This window comes from Zophobas morio, unplaced genomic scaffold (assembly GCF_036711695.1).
Source record: "Zophobas morio isolate AGI-343-1 ecotype UQ-CSIRO unplaced genomic scaffold, CSIRO_AGI_Zmor_V1 ptg000014l, whole genome shotgun sequence".
In the NCBI taxonomy this organism is placed as follows: Eukaryota; Metazoa; Arthropoda; class Insecta; order Coleoptera; family Tenebrionidae; genus Zophobas; species Zophobas morio.
The window spans coordinates 595,296-617,775 of NW_026972119.1; positions in this window are offsets into that span (position 1 = coordinate 595,296).

Below are 22,480 nucleotides of genomic sequence, written 5' to 3' on the forward strand. Positions count from 1 at the left end.
AATTACAAATTAAACTTAATTAACATTTTTTGGCTTCTTTACCCTCCTGCCAAACTTTGAAACATAAATCGTTCTTCTTGTGTGAGAAGAGGATGGTGTTGCCTCGTCTGTTGTCTCATTTGGCTCCTCTTCTGTCACAGTTGCACTATCACTTTCTTCGTCACTTTCACTTACAAATTCAGGTTTTACATTCTTATCAGTTAAATCGGTTACATTTACGTTCTCTGACATATCAGTTACATCATCCTCATTATTTTCTACATTGCTTACATTTGAATCCGTATCTGACATGTAACTAGAGGAATTTTTCATATAATATTGTGGTTTCAAAAAATATCTATTTCTACGCATAACTAGGTTGGTATCATCTTCTTTAACAAGATATGACCTATCATTAAACTTTCTAACTACACTGCCTGGAATCCAAATATCATTTTTTCTAATATAAACTTTTTCATTAATTCTCAAAGCTCTTAATTTTCTAGACGCTCTATCATAATAACATTTTTGTTTATTTTGTCTGTCTACTAACAATTGCCTCTGTTTTTTGAAATTAATATTTTTTGGAGTTAACATATTATTCTTAATAGGTATTAAAGTTCTAGTTTTTCTATTAAACAATAATTCAGAAGGTGATAAAATGCAATTGCTAACAGGTGTATTCCTATAATCTAACAAAGCAAGGTTTAAATCAGTGTTTGTCTCGTAACATTTCTTTATAATATTTTTTACAGTCTGAATAGCCCTTTCAACCATGCCATTCGATTTTGCATAATGAGGACTTGAGGTGACATGTTGAAATTGCCATTCTTTCGCAAAATTCTCGAACACAAATCCTGAAAATTGTGTTCCATTATCTGACACAAATATTTGCGGAATACCTAATCTGCTGAATATATTTTTCAAATGTATAATAACCGTATCAGCCGTAATATTTTGAATTTTACATATTTCCACATATTTAGAGAAATAATCAATTACAATAATAAATTTTTCTTTCCTTAATTCATACAAATCGCAACCAACTTTCTACCATGGAAAATCTGGAACAGTATGCGGTATTAACGGTTCCCTAAAATTATTCCTGGAATACTTCTGACAAGCTTCACATGACAGAACTTTATTTTCTATATCGCGATACATACCTGGCCAATAAAGTAATTGCCTGGCTTTTAAGAAACATTTGCTGATTCCTAAATGACTGACATGAATAATATCTAACATGTTTTTCCTTAAGGATCGTGGTACTACTAAACAGTTTCCTTTATAAATCAAATCGTCAATAATTACTAGTTCGGATCTAATGTTATAATATAATTTTGCAAATGATTTACATTGTACCTTGGAATTTGGCCATCCTTCCCTAATATATTTTAAAACTGTTTGCAATTCTTCATCTCTTTTCGTTTCTATATTAAATTCTGCAAGTTTACTCTTTGAAATTGGAAAATTCTTTCTTAAATAATTTATTTGAGATTCATACTCGTGATCAAAAATTTTAGTTTTATCTTCTGGCATTTTTATTCTGCTTAATGCATCTGAAATATACATTTCTCTACCTGGTTTATATTGTACTTCTAAATCATAAATTTGCAAATCTAACATCATTCTCTGAATGCGCATAGGACAATCAATTAAAGGTTTTTTAAATATGTGTAAAAGTGGTTTGTGATCTGTCTCAATTACTACCTTCCTGCCATAAAGGTACTGATGAAATTTTTTTGCACCATACACTATAGCTAACATTTCTTTCTCAATTTGAGCATAGCAGCTTTGACATTTGTTCAAAGACCTTGACGCGTACGCGATTGGTGCCCCTTCTTGTAATAGTGCTGCTCCGAGACCATCTCTTGAAGCATCTACCGACAATACTAAAGATTTATTTGGATCATAAAATTTTAACAATGGTTCTGTAGTCAATATATTTTTTAATTTATCAAAGACCTTTTGTTGTTCATGTCCCCAATGAAAAATTATATCCTTTTTTAACAACTCTCTAAGTGGTGTCGACAATTCTGCCACATTCGGTATGAATTTATGTAAGTAATTTACTATCCCTAAAAAACTTTGTAACTCCTTTACATTCCTTGGGATTGGATAATTTTTTACCGTTTCAATTTTACTTTCGTCCGGTTTTATGCCCTTATCTGTCAACTTATGTCCAATATATCTAACTTCACTAAGTGAGAATTTACATTTGTCTGGGTTGAACCTAACGTTAAATTTCCGTGCTCTTTCTAATACTAATTTCAACCGTTTATCATGTTCTTCCTGACTTCGTCCCCAAACTAAAATATCATCTACATATATTTCCACACCCTGAATATTTTCGAAACATTGCATAATCTTTCTTTGAAACACTTCTGATGAACATTTCAGACCAAATGGAAGCCTTTTAAATCTATATCTACCAAACGGTGTGTTAAACGTACACAGCTTTGAACTTTTACTATCTAATTTGATATTCCAAAACCCCTTATTTGTATCTAACACTGAAAACACTTTGGCATCTTTCAGCTTGCTCATTATATCAACATAAGTAGGTATGGTAAAATGCTCACGTTTTATAGCCTTGTTAAGATCTGTCGGATCTATACACATTCTAAAATCCCCATCAGGCTTGTCAACTATTACCAACGAATTAACCCATTCGGTTGGTCCAAATTCTCTTACAATGATATCTTGCCTTTCTAAACTTTCCAACTTAGATTTTAGTTTTACCATAATTCCTTGAGGAAATCTACTCGCAGCATGAACGCGTGGTTTGACTAATGGATCAATTTTTATACTATACTGGCCTGGTAGACAACCGATGCCCTTGAAAACGTCAGAGTACTCCTCAAAATAATTCCGAAAACTATCCATACTGCATACCATCCTTGCGATGTCTAATTCCTCAATCGAATCTTTGCCTAGAACAGGTCGACTATTAGTTTTTGAAATAAACAATTCAATGTTATATTCCTTATTTTTAAAACTTACAGATATCGTAATGTATCCTAAGACGCTGATTTGCTTACCACTATAACCCAACAATTTCGTTTTATTTGGTTTAATTTCATTGTTGCCAAAATATTTTTTATACATATACAGTGGTATCACATTAACGTCTGCACCGCTATCAACCCTAAATTTAATAACACTTTTATTTGAAAATTTTAAATCGACATTCCAATCATTTCTTTTATTATCACTTTTCTGTAACAAACCTATAAATAATTCCTCATCATTTTTATTTATGTTATTAATGCTTTTATTTTGACAAAACCTACTGAAATGATTGTACTGTCCACAGTTTCTACATTTCTTTCCAAAAGCTTGACAATCACGTAGTGAATGAAAATAACCGCATTTATTACAATTAAATTTGTTGTTTTTGGAAGTCACACTTATCTTTTGACGCTCTTGATGATGATTGGTACCGGTGTTCTGTGTTCTTCTCTGTCTTACTCCCGCTGAGCTGCTGTATGCCTCTCTCTCTTCCTTCCTTGGGTTCACGTGTTGCTTCGCCTCTCGCTGATTCGTTCTTCTCACTCTCATGATTTCATCTTCCGTCTCGTTCTCACTCATTCGACTGGTTCCCTCACTTATAACTTGCAATTGCCTTCTTGTTATCTCCGCCGCCTTGCATATTTCGATGGCCTTCACCAACTCCAAGTTTTTTGTTCGAAGCAATCTGTCCTTGACGCTGTTTTCTTTTATGCCCAACACCAGACGATCTTTAATTAACGACTCACATAAGGTCCCAAATTGACAGTTTTCTGATAATTGCCTTAATTGTGTTACATATTCATCCACTGTTTCACCCGACTTCATTTCTCTTGTGAAAAACAAGTATCTCTCGTACGTCTCGTTGATAGTAGGCACGAAAATGTCTTCAAATTTTTTCAACAAGCAGTTGAATTTTCCTTCTTCGCCGCTCTTGAACTGGAAGGTATTATAGATTTTGAGAGCCGCGTCTCCAATGCAGTTTAGCATGACTGCACATTTGTACTCTTCGGATTCTTTATCGATTTTCGCCGCTTTCATATATATGTCTAATTTCTGCACGAAGAATTTCCATTCCGCTGCCTTATCACCTGATAACTTGAGCTCTGCGGGTACCTTTGCACCTTTCTCCATATTTTGAGATTTCTTGGGCACTTCCACACACTAAGGAACTCACCAACTCACTTTATTTCTTCTCCTTGCTTCCTTTTTTGCCTTATTCTCGCCCTTTGTCTCCCGGTCACCTTTATGACCTTCGCCTTTTTACCGACTGCGCCATGTGTTACATGGAGGTGTGGGAGCATGCAGCCACAACCAGTGCCCAGTTAATACTACTTTATTCCCCACTCCTATATACACTATATGACACCCTCCAAAAACTTGATGACGACAGCTCAAAAGTTTGTGGAATAAATCATATCTAAAATGTACAAAATATGATGAGTCTGTACTTGTGATCTATCACTCCATTCATATTTTTTGGATTTGCATATACAGGGTGACTCAAAAAAATTAATGAATGCGTAAATATATTTTATTGATTTAATCAGGAACTACAAAACCGAATGCTCTGAAATCTTGCAGATGTTTTAAGGTCATAAAGAGCATAATAAATGTTTAGTCAAAATATATTTGCTTATCCCCTCCAAAAACTTGATGACGTCAGCTCGAAAGTTTGCCGAATAAATCATATCTAAAATGTACAAAAGATGATGAGTCTGTACTTGTCATTTATCACTCCATTCATATTTTTTGGTTTGCATATACAGAGTGACTCAAAAAATTAATGAATGCGTAAATATATTTTATTGATTTAATCAGGAACTACAAAACGGAATGCTTTGACATCTTGCAGATGTTTTAAGGTTATAAAGAGCATAATAAATGTTTAGTCAAAATATATTTGCTTATCCCCTCCAAAAACTTGATGACGTCAGCTCGAAAATTTGCCGAATAAATCATATCTAAAATGTACAAAATATGATCAGTCTGTACTTGTGATCTATCACTCCATTCATATTTTTTGGATTTGCATATACAGGGTGATTCAAGAAAATAAATTAAAGCGTAAATTTATTTTACTGATTTACTCAGGAACTACAAAACCGAATGCTTCGAAATCTTGAAGATATTTTAAAATTATCATAAGTATAGTAAATTTTTGATCAAAATGTATTTGGTCGTCCCCCCTAAAAAATTTATGACGTCACCACAAAATTTTGCTGAATAAATCCTATCTAAAATGTACAAAATATGGTGAGTCTCTTCTTGTGATTTATCATTCCATTCAAATTTTTTCGATTTGCATATACAGGGTGACTCAAAAAAATTAATGAATGCGTAAATTTATTTTATTGATTTAATCAGGAACTACAAAACCGAATGCTTTGAAATCTTGCAGATGTTTTAAGGTTATAAAGAGCATAATAAATTTTTAGTCAAAATATATTTGGTTATCTTCTACAAAAAACTGATGACGTCAGCTCAAAAGTTTGTCGAATATATCGTATCTAAAATGTACAAAATATGATGAGTCTGTACTTGTGATTTATCATTCCATTCATATTTTTGGATTTGCATATGCAGGGTGACTCAAAAAAAATTAATGAAGGCGTGAATTTATTTTATCGATTTAATTAGGAATTACAAAACCGAATGCTTTGAAATCTTGGGAATATTTTAAAGTTATTATAAGCATGGTAAACTTTTGTTCAAAATGTATTTGTTCATCCCTCCTAAAAAAATTGATGACGTCACCCTTAAATTTTGCTGAATAAATCCTATCTAAAATGCAAAAAATATGATGAGTTTGTACTTGTGATTTATCATTCCATTCATATTTTTTAGATTTTCTGAAGAGGTGGTTCAAAAAAATTAATGAAGACAATTTATTTTATTGATTAAATTAAAGGCAACACTTATTATTAGTATTACACCTCAACCAACCCAATTTGGTAGACACAAAATTTGTTAAAGCAAAAACTCGGTTGAAACATAAGGGTAGCACGCTTATTTACATCGACTTTAACATTACAGACCTGCATTTGTTTTATGCGATCACTTGGTTCCGCGAATGTGAAATAGACATGTTTATAATCAACCAATTGTGAATTTCACCGTCAAGAATTAAAATAAAACCCAATGTTTTATATAATAAGCGGAAGTCGAAGCCATAAAACCGATGGTCGTTTTGTTTACAGTTTCTCTGTTTGACTCTCACGTATGCTGTTACGCTTGTCATCTTAAATTAAGAATGTTTATACATAAACGATTTTCAGTTGCCGTATACGTGAGTAAATTGTTTCGTTATTTTATTGATTATAAAAAATCAATATTCAAAACGACCCAATTCATTTTCCCGAAAATTTGGGAATACAATAATTTTATTCTTAGTATTACACTACATCTATCCCAACTGATATACGTGTCCTTGCAAAAATGTTGACGTCATCGCAATTTTTTTTAAATTCCCACTACAAAAATGTAATGAGAAAAAAACACAATAGCCATGCAGTCGTCAAGTTTCCGACAGGGAGGGAAGTACTGTCTAAACTCTTTAGACCAATTTTTTTATAGCTGTATTCATTTTTAATTAGCATGATTCGTTCACATTTTAAATATCAAGACTTATATGCAAAAAATAAGAGATATGCAAATTTCATAAAATCCGCTCTCTACTTATGATGCTCTTTATAGCCTTAAAACATCTGCAACATTTCAAAACATTCGGGTTAGCAGATTCAAAATTAAATTGCAAAATGTTGTTTTATAATTTTGATTTTTTTTTCCAAAAATCTGGACGTTTCGAGTAAAAACTCAATTCGGAGTCGTAAACTACATGTGTAGGACTATGTTATTTTATACAATTTAAAACCCATTTACTACGTACAATTTTGAAGTGACGTCATCGTATTGGTGGTGGGGACGACTAGACTAATTTTGGTTAGCGTTTTACCATCTACATGATATTCCTAATATAAATACAAAATTTCACAACAATCGATCCTGTACTTTCGGTGATTATCTGTCCAATATATATCCGGGACGGCAGACAGACGAACAGACGGGCAGACGGACAGACGAACAGGCGAACAGACGGACAGACAGACAGACAGACGGAAATGGGAGACCTATTCTTCGTCTTCTAGGGGTCATGAAAGATCGAGAAAACGTAAAAGTAGAAAGTCGGCCGACAGACTCGATTACAATACTTCCTTTGCTTACGCTCGGGAAGTAAAAAGTGATAATTTGTTAAGCTACTCGTAGTTTGAAATTGTTTCTGAATAATTGAGAATTTTATTGTTAATTTTCCCTATGGTATCTTTCAACGTCACTATGGCAAATTTAAACTGATATTTTGGCGTAAACATCAAGATGGCAGATAGCATGTAGATTTTACTTCCCAAGCGTACGCAAAGAAGTATTGTAATCGAGTCCGTCGACCGACTCTCTACTTTTCTCGACCTTTCATGACCCTTACAGTACGAAGAAATAGGTCTCCTGTCTGTCTGCCGTCCCGGATTTTTATTAGACAGATAATCTCCGAAAGTACTGGGCCGATTGTTGTCAAATTGTGTATTTATATTAGGAATATCATGTAGATGGTAAAACGCTAACCAAAATTTCTTTAATCATCATCACCAATAATGTGATGACGTCACTTCAAAATTGTACGTAGTAAATGGGTTTTAAATTGTATAAAATAACATAGTCCTGCACATGTAGTTTAAGAGTCCGAATTGAGTTTTTACCCGACACGTCCAGATTTTTGGAAAAAAAAAACAAAAATATGAAACAACATTTTGCAATTTACTTTGTAATCTCCAAAACCGAATGCTATGAAATCTTGCAGATAGTTTACAGTTAAGTTAAGCATGATCATTTTTTAATCAAAATATATCCACTTATTCCCTCCAAAAAATTGATGACGTCAGTTTGGAATAAATCCTCTCTAAAATGTACATAATATGATGAGTCTGTACTTGTGATTTATTTTTTCATTCATGTTGTTTAGATTTGCATACACGTTGTGACTTAAAAAAATAATGAATGCGTGGATTTATTTTATTGTTTTTATTAGGAACTACAAAACCGAATGCTTTGAAATCTTGGAGATGTTTTAAGGTTATCATAAGCATGGTAAATTTTAAATCAAAATGTATTTGCTCATCCCTCCTTAAAAATTGTTGACGTCACCCCAAAATTTCGCTGAATAAATCGTATCTAAAATGTACAAACTATGATGAGTCTTTACTTATGATTTATCATTCTATTCATATTTTTTAGATTTGCATATACAGGGTAAGTCAAACAAATTAATGAATGCGTGAATTTATTGGATTGATTTAATCAGAAACTACAAAACCAAATGCTTTGAAATTTGGAAATGTTTTAAGTTATTATAGGTATGGTAAATGTTTGATCAAAATGTATTTGCTTATCCCTAAAATAAAAATTAGGTCTCGTGGCTCAGTCTGTGTCCCGTCTGTTCAGATTTTTATTAGGCCGATAATATCAAAAACAACCAGATCGATTGTATTTTACATGTATGCTTTTTTCAAAAATATTAAATTTTACCCGCCCGGCTATTTAAAAATGAGCAAATTGTCTTTGTGTCTTGAAAACAAATGTTGATGGAAATTTACTTGTGTACCAAATTTCAATGAATCTTGATAAACCGTTCTGGAAATACTTTATTTTTAGATGAATCGGTAGTTTTTAGCAACCCTATATATTGTAACGTTGGTGTATGATTTTAGTTACATGGGAGCATTGCATTCTCAATGAATAAAGTATTGTGACGGGCTTGGGAGATTTTCAAAATTAACTTTTGTTAATTTATTATATATAAAACTGTAAAACTCTTGTCGTGGACCTTGTGCCCGACATATAGTGAAAATATTATTTATTTGTTCGTAGGCTGGTTCGTGATGATGGTAACACATTCTAGTGACTGGACAAAGGGACTACTTCAAGTATATGCATTTTGCTTAAATGAATAATTATATTTAGTTTAGAAATGAGTATGTACAAAAGAGATTTAGTCATATGAGAATAATTTGGTATAACAATAAATTGTAGTGTAGTTTAATAATTATCAGAAAATGAACTTCAGTATTAAAACATTTTTAAATAAATTCAAGAAAACTTTATAACTTTGAAACTAAATCTTTGAAAGCATAATAAAACAAATATTTAAAAAAAATCTAAAACAAAAATATAACAAAACTTAAAATTGGTACCATAACTCAAAATTTGGTAACAACTCAAACATTTGTAACAACTCAAAAATTTAGTAAGGAACATTATAGTAGTTGCGTGGTCAGCGTTCATCAAACAATATAACTGTTTAACTAATAATTTCAATGCAAATTAATCTTTAAAAATAGATCTAATTCTCAAAACGTTATCCAATCGAGAATACAAAGGGCGATTTATCATCAAAATTAAATTGAACTTTAAAAATATTAATAAAAACAAAACTTTGAACTTTTTATGAAATCGTGCACATTTTTGGAGATTTTAACACTTACCCCTTTGTGTCACAACACAAACACACACTAAACAGGCAACTGGCTAGAGGACTCTGGTCTTTTTTGGATCTTTAGATCTTTTATAAGTAAAGACCCCTCCAAAGAGTTGTTTCCGCAAAATTGTTTACTAGTTACCAGTTTATTTGGGGAGTCGTAAAAGTATTTGTGTTTCCACCAAATTAGGCTTAATTAACTGTAATATGAAGATTTTTAGTGGCAAAATGTGCTTTTTGTTAAAATTAACAAATTTAAACCATGAAAGTATAAAACTGGACAAAGACATCGTGTCCAGCCAAACGGCGCCAATATTTAACTGTGAAATTATAAACCTTGATTAGAATGGTGTGAAATCATAAAATCCAAGTTTCACAAGGACAACCTTGATTTTTACGACAATGACGATTGTTCTGATTCATACCAACATCTCCAAAAATAAGTAAATTTATCGCCCGTTACAGTATGTACTCGTATTATGTACACATAGTGATACCAACATTTAAAAGCAAGTGCTAATTATATAAATTGATCACTTTAAATGCATTCTATTTAAGATAAATCAGCTCTTTACAGTTTTTACTTTTTACTAAAGTCTACATGAAGAATTTATTACAACGTTATTAACATCATTTTTCTACAAGTTTTTAAAAACATATTTCAAGTCATTTGAGTTGCGAATTATACAAACCCTCAAAGAGTGGATTATAATTTATGAATGAGATTGTGTACTTCAGAAATTCGTCGTTTAACTTATACATTATTCATATAATTTAAGATGCTGTAAAGGATTGCTGAAATTTTGTCTTTGCTCAAATTCAGGGAGCTTGTGTAACTCAATATGTTTAGCTGTCTCTAATTTCTGAAGTTAAATGTATTTTGAGAGGTTTCAGTCGGCCCTAATTTATCTTGCCTATCTTCCGCAAATTTACTGTTGTAGCAAAATGCACCCAGTTACTAATTTTCAGCTCCTATCAAAATAGGCATAATACATAATTCGCAGATCGTGTGGAAAAATTCAGTTCAATAAAAAAAATCCATGTTCGCTTGTTTGAAGTTAAAGTCGCCTATAGTGCTTTTACAATCCTCTCAACTCAAAACTAAAAACAAAAATATTGGCTGTGTTGCAGAATAGTTATTTACATTATGAGTGCGGTAGGTAGCACTTTACAGGCGAGGTTTTAATTTTGAAGCACGACGCGCAGCGGAGTGCTTTAATAAAACCGAGCCTGTTTTTTGTCCGACCTATTTTTATACTTCTACTAATCTTACAAACAGAAACCCTCCGAATTGTAACTTTGTATCGAGTACGCTGCTTTAAACAGTTTTGCGTTAAGGCATTTGCCACGGAAGAAGAACATTGACATTTTCCTCTTCTAAATATAAATATTAAAATGCGATCGGAAAAGTAACGAAAGCCGTTCATCCGCACGTCTCAGTTACGAGAAGTGGTGGAAAAAATTGCAACAACTGAATTATTGTTCGAAGGCACGATACGAAGGACAGTAAACACATGATTTACTTCTGTACATACTAATATTTTTTCAACGTCTGTGGCATTAGTGCTCTATTCGACGAATGATATCCACTATCGCTTGTTACCTTATTTTATTTTGTGCATTTGTGCATTGTGCATTCTACATATCTGCGTTGGTTTCATTTTTGACACTTTATGTCAGATAAATGAGATGATGGGATTGGTTAGGTGAAAATTTGTTGGGGACTGAAATGGTTGTCGTACGATGGCGCTGTCATATTTTCATTTTAAAAATATTAATTTTCTCTATTTCTCAAACGTTCTGTTGATCAAAAACTTGCGTAAATTGTATTTCTCTAGGTAGGTATCCTTTATTATTTGTAGAACAATTTATTTTTTAAAAGGCTCTTAAACTTAAAACATTTCGAGTTATTTTACCACATCGCGATGTGGTAAGTTAAAACCTAATTTAGAAAAATTAAACATCACAACAAGAAAAGTATTCATGCAATACAAAAAATATCAATCGAAATCTTCGAGAATTTTATGTTTTTATGAGAATCCCTCTAAGTTGAAATAAACATAAGTAAATATGAAATGTTAAAGTAAATGTAGAGGAGCGTGCTTCGCATATGTTTCAAATGAGTTTTTACTTTCTAAATTTTGTGACAACGTCATCAACATTTTTGCAAGGACACGTATATCAACTTGGATTGATGCAGTCTAAAATTCTTATAATAACATTGGATTCCCAAATTTTCCAGAAAATTGGGCGAGCCGTTCTTGATTTGATCAATAAAATAAATTGATTCACTCATTCATAGATTTGCGCCACCTGCATTAGCAATTAAAAAAAATAAATGCAATGATAAATCACAAGTATAGACTCATAATATTTTGCATAATTCAGAGAGGATTCCTTCGATAAAATATTGGGATGACATCATGAATTTTTGAGGAGGGGATAAATGAATACATTTTGATTAACGAGCGATTTACCATGATGACGATAACCTTAAAACATTTTGCAAGATTTCGAAGCATTCGGTTTCGCAGTTTCTGATTTATTCAATAAAAATAAACTGACTAATTCATTATTTTTTTTAGTTACCCTCTATAGGCAAATCTAAAAAAATTGGTCGAAAATAGTTTGGACAGAAATTCCCTAGCATCTAAAGTATATACAATGAACCATATCCATTTTCTGGGAAAATGAAGTGAGCCGTTCCTGATTTAATAATCAATAATAGTATCTTATACGGAGTGACTATTCGTACACACAGTATGTACGAATAACTACAGCGCTAATCGTACATACAGTGTGTGCAAATAGTATGCGCGCTGTTCATACTTACATGTAGGTACGTCCACACTCCACATACAAATGATACCAACACATGTTCACACCATTTGTTTACTCTCTTTACTGTGAATATTCTGTAGTTTGACTACGTTGAACATTTAATGTTCATCGTCAAATGCATAGAGATTTTGTATATTGGTATCACTCAGTAATTAGGCGTACTAACACAAGTCGAACAATTGTTTTACAAATGTAAGGATAACCTCAAAGCTTTTGGCGCCACAAATCTTCAACTTACCTTCAAAACTCCAGTTCAAATTGCCGATAGATGTTAAATGTCTGTCGATCAAACAAAGCTCTCAAATCGCTGTCCACACTACTCAGTTACACTTGCGAGGAAAATGGACCCTCTTTGCTCGAACCGACAAAGAATTTATGATTTTACAAGCCTTTTGTTAATCTTCTTCCAAGAAATTCAACTGAAATGTGAATGCTTGGAAAACAGGTAGCAAACAGGAGATAAATTATTTGAATGCAAATTTAGATTTTTTGCTCAACTAAATTTTTTAGAAAATTTGTCAAGATTTGCAAAAAGTGTATAGGTAAATTGTTTCCCGGGTTAGGTTGGTAAGAGTGCTTAATACAACCGGCACCTGAAGCTTATCATCCTGGTAGGTTCCGATTCATCAAAGGAAATTACATGCAATGTTGGAGTGTGTAAAAACATCTATAAAATTATTCTTCCTAATAATTATACTTTCAGTTGAGGCAGGTATCAATTTATAAAAGCACTTGCGGATTGATTAACACTGAAAATAAATATAAATATTAATTTTTGAATACGCATGCTAATAATACATTTGTACTACCTAATATGTAATTTAAAAACGTTTTTAAAATAATAAAAATAAATTTACTTCGTTGTGCATAGTTTAATCTCGTACTAAAACAAAAAATTAATAATAATGAAGTATCATCAGAATTACTTGTACAAACTCTAATGTTTAATTATTATCAATTAATAAAGTTCAACTAGTCTACTTTTCACATTACTTACTTCAGATTTACGATAAGAGAACATAATTTAGTTATTTATTTTCGTTTTACATTTTTTTTTTGTATTTAACAATTTCATAAAAATGTGTTACCTCATTATCTCAAAACGTTGTATAGATGTTGAAGTAAACGATCAGAATTGGCCGAATTGCGTAGTCCTTTTCACGATTATTTGCATAGAATCATAAACGTGTAAAATAAGTCGACTTTACTCCAGAAATAATTTATGATGAATTGCTTAATCTCGGGGAATACTTCCCCAATTTGAAACTTCTTCGCTTTGAGAGTATCTCTCGCAAGTAAACGCAGTTTGGCTTGTCCAATGGAGAGCATGTCGCTCGCGGCGAGATCAGCCGATCAGTGTTTCGTCTTTACTCGATTCGACTCGGAGCTCTCCAGGGCTGATTTGACGCGATTTCTCGCAAGTAGACACATACCTTTTACAGTAGCAGCTATTACATAAAAGTAAGAATAAGATGAATCCAAATTGGCACCTCATTTATACTAAATAACTGTATTGTATTAGTAGTATTCATAGTTACCTTACAATACAGATTCAAACTAAATTGCAAAATGTTATATAATTTTATTTTTTTTTGCCCAAAGTTTGGATGTTTTGGTTGAAAACTCAACACGGATTCCTAAACTACACGTGTAGTTATGTTATTTGATACAATTTAAAACCCATTTACTATGTACAATTTTTAGGTGACGTCATTGTATTATTGGTAGGGATGATTAGCAAAGTTTGGTTAGCGTTTTACCATCTACACGATGTTCATAATACACATATAAAATTTGAAGGTCTGGAAGCTTCAGAGATTATCTGTCTGAGAAAAATTGTCACGCACGGCGGACAGACAAACAGACAAATAGACAGACGGAAACGGGTACCCATTTTTTCGTGCTATAGGGGTCATGACAGTGGATTCGTTTACAATACTTCCTTAGCTTACGCTCAAGAAATAAAAATTGGTCGAAAGTTATTTCGACTGTAACTCGATGTATGTATAATGCTACAAATATAACTCTTTAAAAAATTGTAAAATTTGGTTTTACGATTTCCGTTTTGTGATAACCTCTGTAAAGTAAAAGCCAGCAGCATAAAATAACACCTCAAAACCACGAAATCACACTTTAGCGTGTCGAGAGAAAAAGACAATCTCGTGGGCAACAGCATAATTGTGGAATTAAACACTCTTACTGTAAATTTCGTCGTAAATGAAAAGAAGGCTTCCATGTTACCATAGAAATGAGCTAAAGAAATTGTTTTGCAAAAAAATTTCAGAATTTCCTAAATCTGGTAGTGGTGTTTTGAGACCTGGAACTCCCGCCGAACTAAGATGTGCTGCCAATTCTGTCCTTTCTCAATTAATACCAGAGAAATCGAAGAGACAATATGAAAAGTGTTACAACGAGTTTAAAGACTCGAGCAACAGAAAGAACGATAAAATTGTGTCCGAAAACGTATTTATACATGGAAAAATCGAATACTTTGGTGGCGAATTATCTATGGGAAACATATTTCTATTGTAAATTTTTACGTGGAATTTGGTTTTAATACTCTTTCACACAAATAATGAAACACGTATTTTAGATTCTTTCGAGATTCCATACCTAAGAAGATGAAAGAGGGTGACAAAGTTTGTATATATGTCAATTTTTACTTGAAACTTGGTAATAATGCTCTTTAACACAACGAATCATTTACGCGTACGAAATAGTATATTATTAGCCAAGGTTGCAGAGCCAAGCATTCTAGACCGAGCGCAAATTAGAACCCGAGACGCGCAGCGTCGAGGGCTCTAAGTGCGAGGTCTAGAAGTGGCTTTGCAACCGTGGTTAATATACTATTTTTTTCACTAGTAGAAACCATAAGACAATAAACTGAAAAATAAACGTTCAATTTTTTGACACAACATGATTTTGTTTTGATTTCTAATCAAACTTAATCTAAATCTTCAACACAAAGAAAACCGTTTATATTTGTCGCTGAGTTAATCACTTTATCTTGTACCATCTACCAACTACCATGCGTATACTCAAGTAATGTTTGTAGCACACATTTGTTCATTTTTTAAGAAATAATCACATCAAACATTGCGTACATAACCTCAATTTTTCTTTTTGAACCGGTGGTAGCAAAAGTTGAATTTGCTACCACTAAATGAGTCGACATTTGCATGCGTCCAGGCTGCTAGTGAAAAAAATTAGTTTATCCATATTTTTAGAACTGTTTGCACAGAATCTCAAAAAAAAATTGCTGAAAGAATAGGTGATTGAATGATAATTGTTGTATTTTTAATAAATATGCCATTGATAGAGACCAAACAATGCAGTTGTCTTTGTATTCAAAACTTAATCAGATATTCCTAATGAATCGTAGCTCGAAAGTATGTTAGTAATGTAGTTGTCGTTCCCCCTTTATCGTAGCTATAGTAACGGTTTTAATTACAGCAGTTGTTTGAACAAAGTGAATATTGAAATCGAGAAATTTTCAGCTTTGCCTTAAAATGAGTTCTGAACTGGGATTGTTTTAGTTTTAAAGTTTGTGCAATAAAAGACGTGCTGTATTGAAATTGAATTAATTTTACTTTTTATCAGATTTCCAAAGTCTCATTAAAAATTGATGAAGCTTATCATCTAAACGTAAAACATCTCTTAGGGTAATTTTTGGAAGTAGTGTAGCATCAGGTCGCTAACTTCCAGAATAAATAAAAAGCCTGAAACATTTCTTCCATCAAGCTGACATGGTGCAGCTGGTCCGTTTCACCTATATATTTCATTATTTCCAAGTTGGAAAGGCGTCTTTTGCCAGAAAGTAAATGGTCTAGCCGCCAGTATAAGAATAAATTAGATGAGGTAATCTGAAACTTTTACAAAGAACTGCTTTTTCTATAATAAGTTTAAAACTTGAGTGTTTAGTTCTTGTGGCAGGGCTTTTAACTAATTTAATGGGAATTTTCTACAAGAGTTGTTGGACGAATTTCAACTACTAATTTCGCCGCAGGGAACACATTCTGGGGCTTATTACACCCCAGACAGTTGCGATTTCATTGCCATAATTCGGGGTTGAACTAACTATATTGTAATTTGCCATATTATTGCCCGAACCACATGTCTCGACTCTAACAACTAATTATTATTTAGAGATATTAACAATTTATGGAGTCTGGATATTTGAGATGTATATACGAGAGAGTCTTAGATATTTGAAAACCAATACACTTACAACATAACCAAGTTATATTTAACATAGTTACGTTTCACAAATAATCTAACATTGTAATGATTAATGAAGACTACGGAAATCGCTTTGTGTTTCTGGTAATTAGGTAATTTGTACAAGAAATAAAATTCATTTGCTACTATTTTTTATTGTAAAAGATGAAGTAGAGTATGCATGAAAAATATAAGTTGTTTGATATTGTGACTTCCCGAGAGTAAGTTAAGGAAGTTTTGTAATCGGGTCCATCGAACGATTGGCTACTTTTATGTTTCCTGAAATAAATGACGTTTCTTGATGTTTCATGAGTTTATGGCCCTAGAGAACATACAGGTATCTCGTTTTCGTCTGTCTGCTTGCCGTTTGCTGTCTGTCCGCGTCTGTGTCGATTTTTATACAGGTAATCTTCTAAACTACCGGACCGCTTGTTGTCAAATTTGTTTGTATATTAGAAATATCATGTAAAACACTGACTACAACGATATTAAATTTTACAATAGTAAATGTTATTTAAATTTTATAAAATATTATACTCCTCCATTTGTATCCGGATACTTATATATTACTCTTAGAACAAGTTTTACGGAAATTTTGTAAATTTCTACATTTCAAAATGTATGGTGTATATCCGGTACGACACTGCGACCAAAATGAATTTTACTTCTACGTGAGACGTCGCTTGAAGCTAGGAGACAAAAGCGGTTCGATTGATATTTTTACAAAACATAATTAATGGTCGTATTAAAAGCCTGTCTCTTTTATCATTAGTAAAATACTACGTTACACAGGTAGGAACTAGAAATATTGTTAGGCTTTATTATACTTTACCAAATTCGATCCACCATGCCAATAGTACACTTTTGTCTTGTTTCGCCGTGTATAATACGCTTGTACGCCAGCATAACTGTGATGATTTGGATTTGTTCTATCGTGATTATGTTAAAATTAAGCATAAATTACTTTTGATAAGTTTGTAATACTCATGTATCCACTATGAACTTTGGTTCCTTGGATTAATAAACTCATTATTATTATTATGTGTAGTTTATGAATCCATGTTGAATTGTTACCCTAAACATCAAGATTTTTATTTTAAAAATCAAAATTGTATAACATGTTACAATTTAACTCTAAAATTTCAAAACCGGATGCTCTGAAACCTTGTTAATCAAAATTCACGAGTTTACTACCCCTCTAAAGACATCTTCTTACAATTTTGCCGAATAAATTTTATTGCAATTTTACAAAATAACATACTCCTGAATGTGTGATTTACAAATCCATCTTGAACTATAACCAAAGCGCGGAATTGTATCTCATACGCTAGATCCAGTGCTGTCGCGGCGATAGTTTGATTACAAATATATTTTTCTTTTGGACTATGTCAAGATAATATAACATTTCAAGATCACAAATCTGTGGTCCTGTGGTTGAAAAACTAAAAAGGGCATCGAGTATTATTATTTCAAGTAATGTAGTAATATAGAAGTAGTTTTTTTACTAGCTGTAAACACTCCTAGCGACGCACTGGCTATGACCTTGTGGACCAGATCAAAGCGTCCCAGCTACTCGCCGTAAAACACAACTGGGGGATTGCAGCGGTGAGATAGAATCCCGCGTACTGGTTATAACACTTGACATGCAGATTTTTGGAAAAAAAATTAAAATTGTTTAACAACATTTTGCAATTTAACATTGAAACTGTAAAACCGAATGCTTTGATATCTTGCAAGCGTTTAAATAGTTCTAAGATTTACTAAATTATAAGCGGAAAATATGCAGCAAAATTTTGGGAAATATGATCATATGATATGCATCAAATTTATGCAAATATGCAGTAACTTTGTTAATATATGCAGAGGTATGCAGTTGAATATGCTCCAAAAATTAAAAAAAAAATCGTAATAACCGAACTAAATTTATTTACAAATTACAAAAACAGGTTTCCCGAGCATACGTTTTATTACAAAAAATACATAAATCACATTGCAAAGTGTAATTAATTCTCACTAACACATAAATCACATTTCTAAAGATAATATTTTTATACTTGCTAAAAAATAAATATAAACAGAACAAATTGAAAAATAGTAGTAATCGACTATTTAATTACTATGTTGCTAACAGTTTATTTTTAAACATTTTTCGAAATATTCTAACAAAAAGTTTTTCCGGTGATACTAAAATAGGCTTTTGTAAGTAGAAAAAGTGTGTACCACGTCCATAGATGTATAAAAATCCTTACCGATTTACAGCAGGCGCGACAAAACAGAGTTCGTTCTTGAAGAATATGTTCAGGAAAATGTTTAATCCATAAATTAATTTGAGTTATCGTCGACATATTGACACACCTGTATCACTTTAAATGCTTTCAATGCAAACTCACGATGAAAAATAATAGGGTAACGTCCCTTAGACCACCATAAAACATACCATTAATACGCTTAAGTAACGAACAAAAATATTGGCAATGAACGGTATTTCCAAAAGTAATTAAAGCCCGAATTTACCTGGAAGAAGGAAGAATGGCTTAGCACCTGGTGGTTTTCCAAACTACCATAAAACCCAAACCTTTACTAGTTATTTGAAGCTCAGGACAATATTTGCAATATGATTCATGAAATTTCGTTTTTCTAGATAAATGCCGATAGAATGTGCAAAGGGCTGGCCCAAGGTGAGGAGGACGACTGTATGATACCATTTTCCCTTATGCGCCGAAATTCTTCTTTGGCAATTCTCAGCTTATCAGGCGGCAGTCTTCGGGGTCTACACTGGGCTGGGGGTCCCCGAGTTGGAATGTGGTGAACCACGTCGTGTTTCGTTTCGCGTGGTGTTGTAGTTCGGGTGACCTCCGGGTACTTTTGTAGCAGTTGTTGATATTTTGCACTCGCACCTTCGAAGACTGCGTGGATCCCGGGTTTGTGGGTGCATTTCAAGCATCCTTCGATCGAGAGTGATGTCCGCGAGTCACTTGGTTTTTTGTTTTTAATGTCCACGCACAAGCCGTAATGTTCAAGAAAGTCCGCGCCAATTATTGAGTTTGTCACTTTACCGACTTTTAAAGGTCCACTTAAAATCGTCCAAGATTTAATGTGATGGTTGTTTGCCCGAAGACGCGGATTTCCGAGCCATCTGCTGACTGTAGTCGGAACGAGGTGGGTTCACGGGCGCACTTGTGTTTAAATTTAGCGGGCAGAATGCTGATATCGGCGCTGTGTCGTTTAAGAAGTGTGTCTTTGAAGCGTAATCGACAATGAATAGGCGTCAAGACGCAGTTGCCCTTACGTGCGGCCCTCGTGCCCGTTTTTTGAAAGTTACATGGTTGGGTACACTTGTTGGCTTTCTCACCAAATTTGTGATGATACCAACACTGGTCGCCTCTGCTTCTGCTTTTGCTCCTACTTCGACTGCGAGTTCGATTTTTGCTTTTCCCGTTGAGACGTTGCATCAGTTTGTCCATTTTCTCCAGTATTTCTGCCATCATCTGCATCATGTCGACGTAGTTTGAGCGTGATGGACCTGGTTGCGGAGACCTTGCTCCTACTTCCGCTACCGCTGCCGACGGAGTGGACTCGAGGATTTTGCCACCTTGTCGATTTCGACTTCTGTGAGCGATACAAGGATTGGTTGTATGGACACTGGCATTTGTTGAACAAATAGTCCTCGTAACGCTGTGGCATTTACATACGGAGTGTTCTGTATTAGGGACTGCATATGTCTCAACAGCTGTGAAGGCTTCCTGGATCCCAGCTCCTGGCTACGTAACAACTGTTTTAGTCGCTGCGTTTCTGTAATGCAAATACGGCTGACGATGGCTTGTTTGAGACGTGTGTAGGGCTCCGTGTCGTGTGGCTTCAAGATGACGTCGGATACTTCAGCTGCTACATCGGGTGGTAATGTTACAGCTAATATCCGAAATCCGTTATTATGCATAATAACTAGACATTTTAGGAAGTATGCGTAATAACTAAACTCATCAGTTATTATGCATAATAACCGGAAACATTAGGAATTATGCGTAATAACTGAAATTTTCAGTTATTATGCATAATAACGGAAACGTTTAGATAATATTCATAATAACTAACAGAGGAACAGGAATTATGCATAATATTTTCCAAAAAGCTACCCACCCTGCCCCGCTTTCCCCTACATATCACATGTACAGTTGATTTAAAAAAAAAGGACAAATTACAGTTATATAAACGTCATATTCCCATTGCTTTTCATTGATCTATGAGAACTTGAATTGCTCATCTTGTCCCGTTTTTTTGAAATCAGCTGGATATATTATAGGACAGTGCCAAGCCTTTGAAAATGGTAAAAAGTGAAAAAAATTAGAACAGGATGATACCCATTGCAAAAGGAAGAAAACATAACAAAAATAAAGGGAAAAATAATTTACGGGCGATCTGAGGTCCGGAAGGGGAAGAGGGTGAGCTTTTAAGGGTAGAAAACGGTTTATCACGATTTCCGGCAAAACTACAAGTCCTATCGCAAAAAGTTAAACAGCAAAGTTGTAGGTAATAAGAAGATATACAACTTTTGTATTTACACTTTCTTTACATAACCTGAAAATTTATGCAAAAAATGCAAATAACCGAGTTTTTGGTTTTTATTTTTATCTCCCACAATTTTTTTTTTAACGAAATTTGGTGAAAACTTACTTATTTATGTCCCAAACTCACTGTAATTTTTTTTATTCAAAATATTTATTTTTTTCCCTGATTTTGATTTAATATCGAAAAACCACCCTAATTTTCAATCGAAAATTCTCAACGCAAAATATTTGCTTTTTTAAAAAAATCGGTGTGCTTTTTGTTCGCTGAAATCTCTACTTTCTGAAGGTGTAAAAAAAATTGTACATTACTATGGCAAATTTTCACAGGAAATGCAAAAAAACGAAAAAACTCGAATTCAAAAATTTGTTTTTTAATTATTATGTAAAATTTGGAGCTATTTATTAAAATGTACACGTTAATTACTCGAAAAACGTAATATTCCATGTTACATTGATAAATTAAAAAATTGCAAATCGAAATATACTACTATAATTAACAACCAAATAAGTTAATACACTTAATACTTTATACATCTTTAGACATCTACAATATTTTGTTAAAGTTGTAGGATAATTTTTAAATTATATGCATAGGTGCCTATTTATTGTTATTTTAAGATAACTTACATACCTGAATGGCCTACGGAAAATTTTAGCCCATCAGAAGAATGAACAACATCGTCTATAAAAATATACGTGCAGGCTGAGCTAGTTGAAGAGAATCATGACGAATTGACTTATTTAAAAGAAACTTTTGGAATCTACAGTCACCAGGATTTTCCTGTAAACAAGCAGAAGAATATGCTGATGCTGACATAATTAAGATCTCGATAGAAACTGCCAGAGATACTAATAAAACTGTTATAGTTGTGGGTCAAGATATTTTGGTCCTTTTGAATCAATTGAATTCAAATAATTATGACATTTATTTTCTCAAACCAGGTTCTGGAAATGTAAAAGATCAATTTTCCACGTCCAATAGTTTCAAATATGAATCTTTCAAAAATATCGTTGCATTTCTGTATTGTTTTTCTGGTTGCGATACAACATCTGGGTTTGCCGGAAAAGGAAAGAAAAAAATTTTCTAATATATAAAATTCTCGTGTCACAGTGTGTGTAACTCTTCCGAAACGGTTTGACTGATTTTTATCAAATTTTCTGTCTATATTCGGTAGGTCTGAGAATAGGTCGTAACCTATTTTTTATACCCCTACGGTTAAGGTTAAAATCATTTATTCAAGCATTTACGGTTACATTGTTTCCTTAAGATATTTACATGTCAGTGGGGCGCTGCTGAGGCTTAGGGCCTTTTCAGCGCTGGGCTAATTTAACATTATTGGGT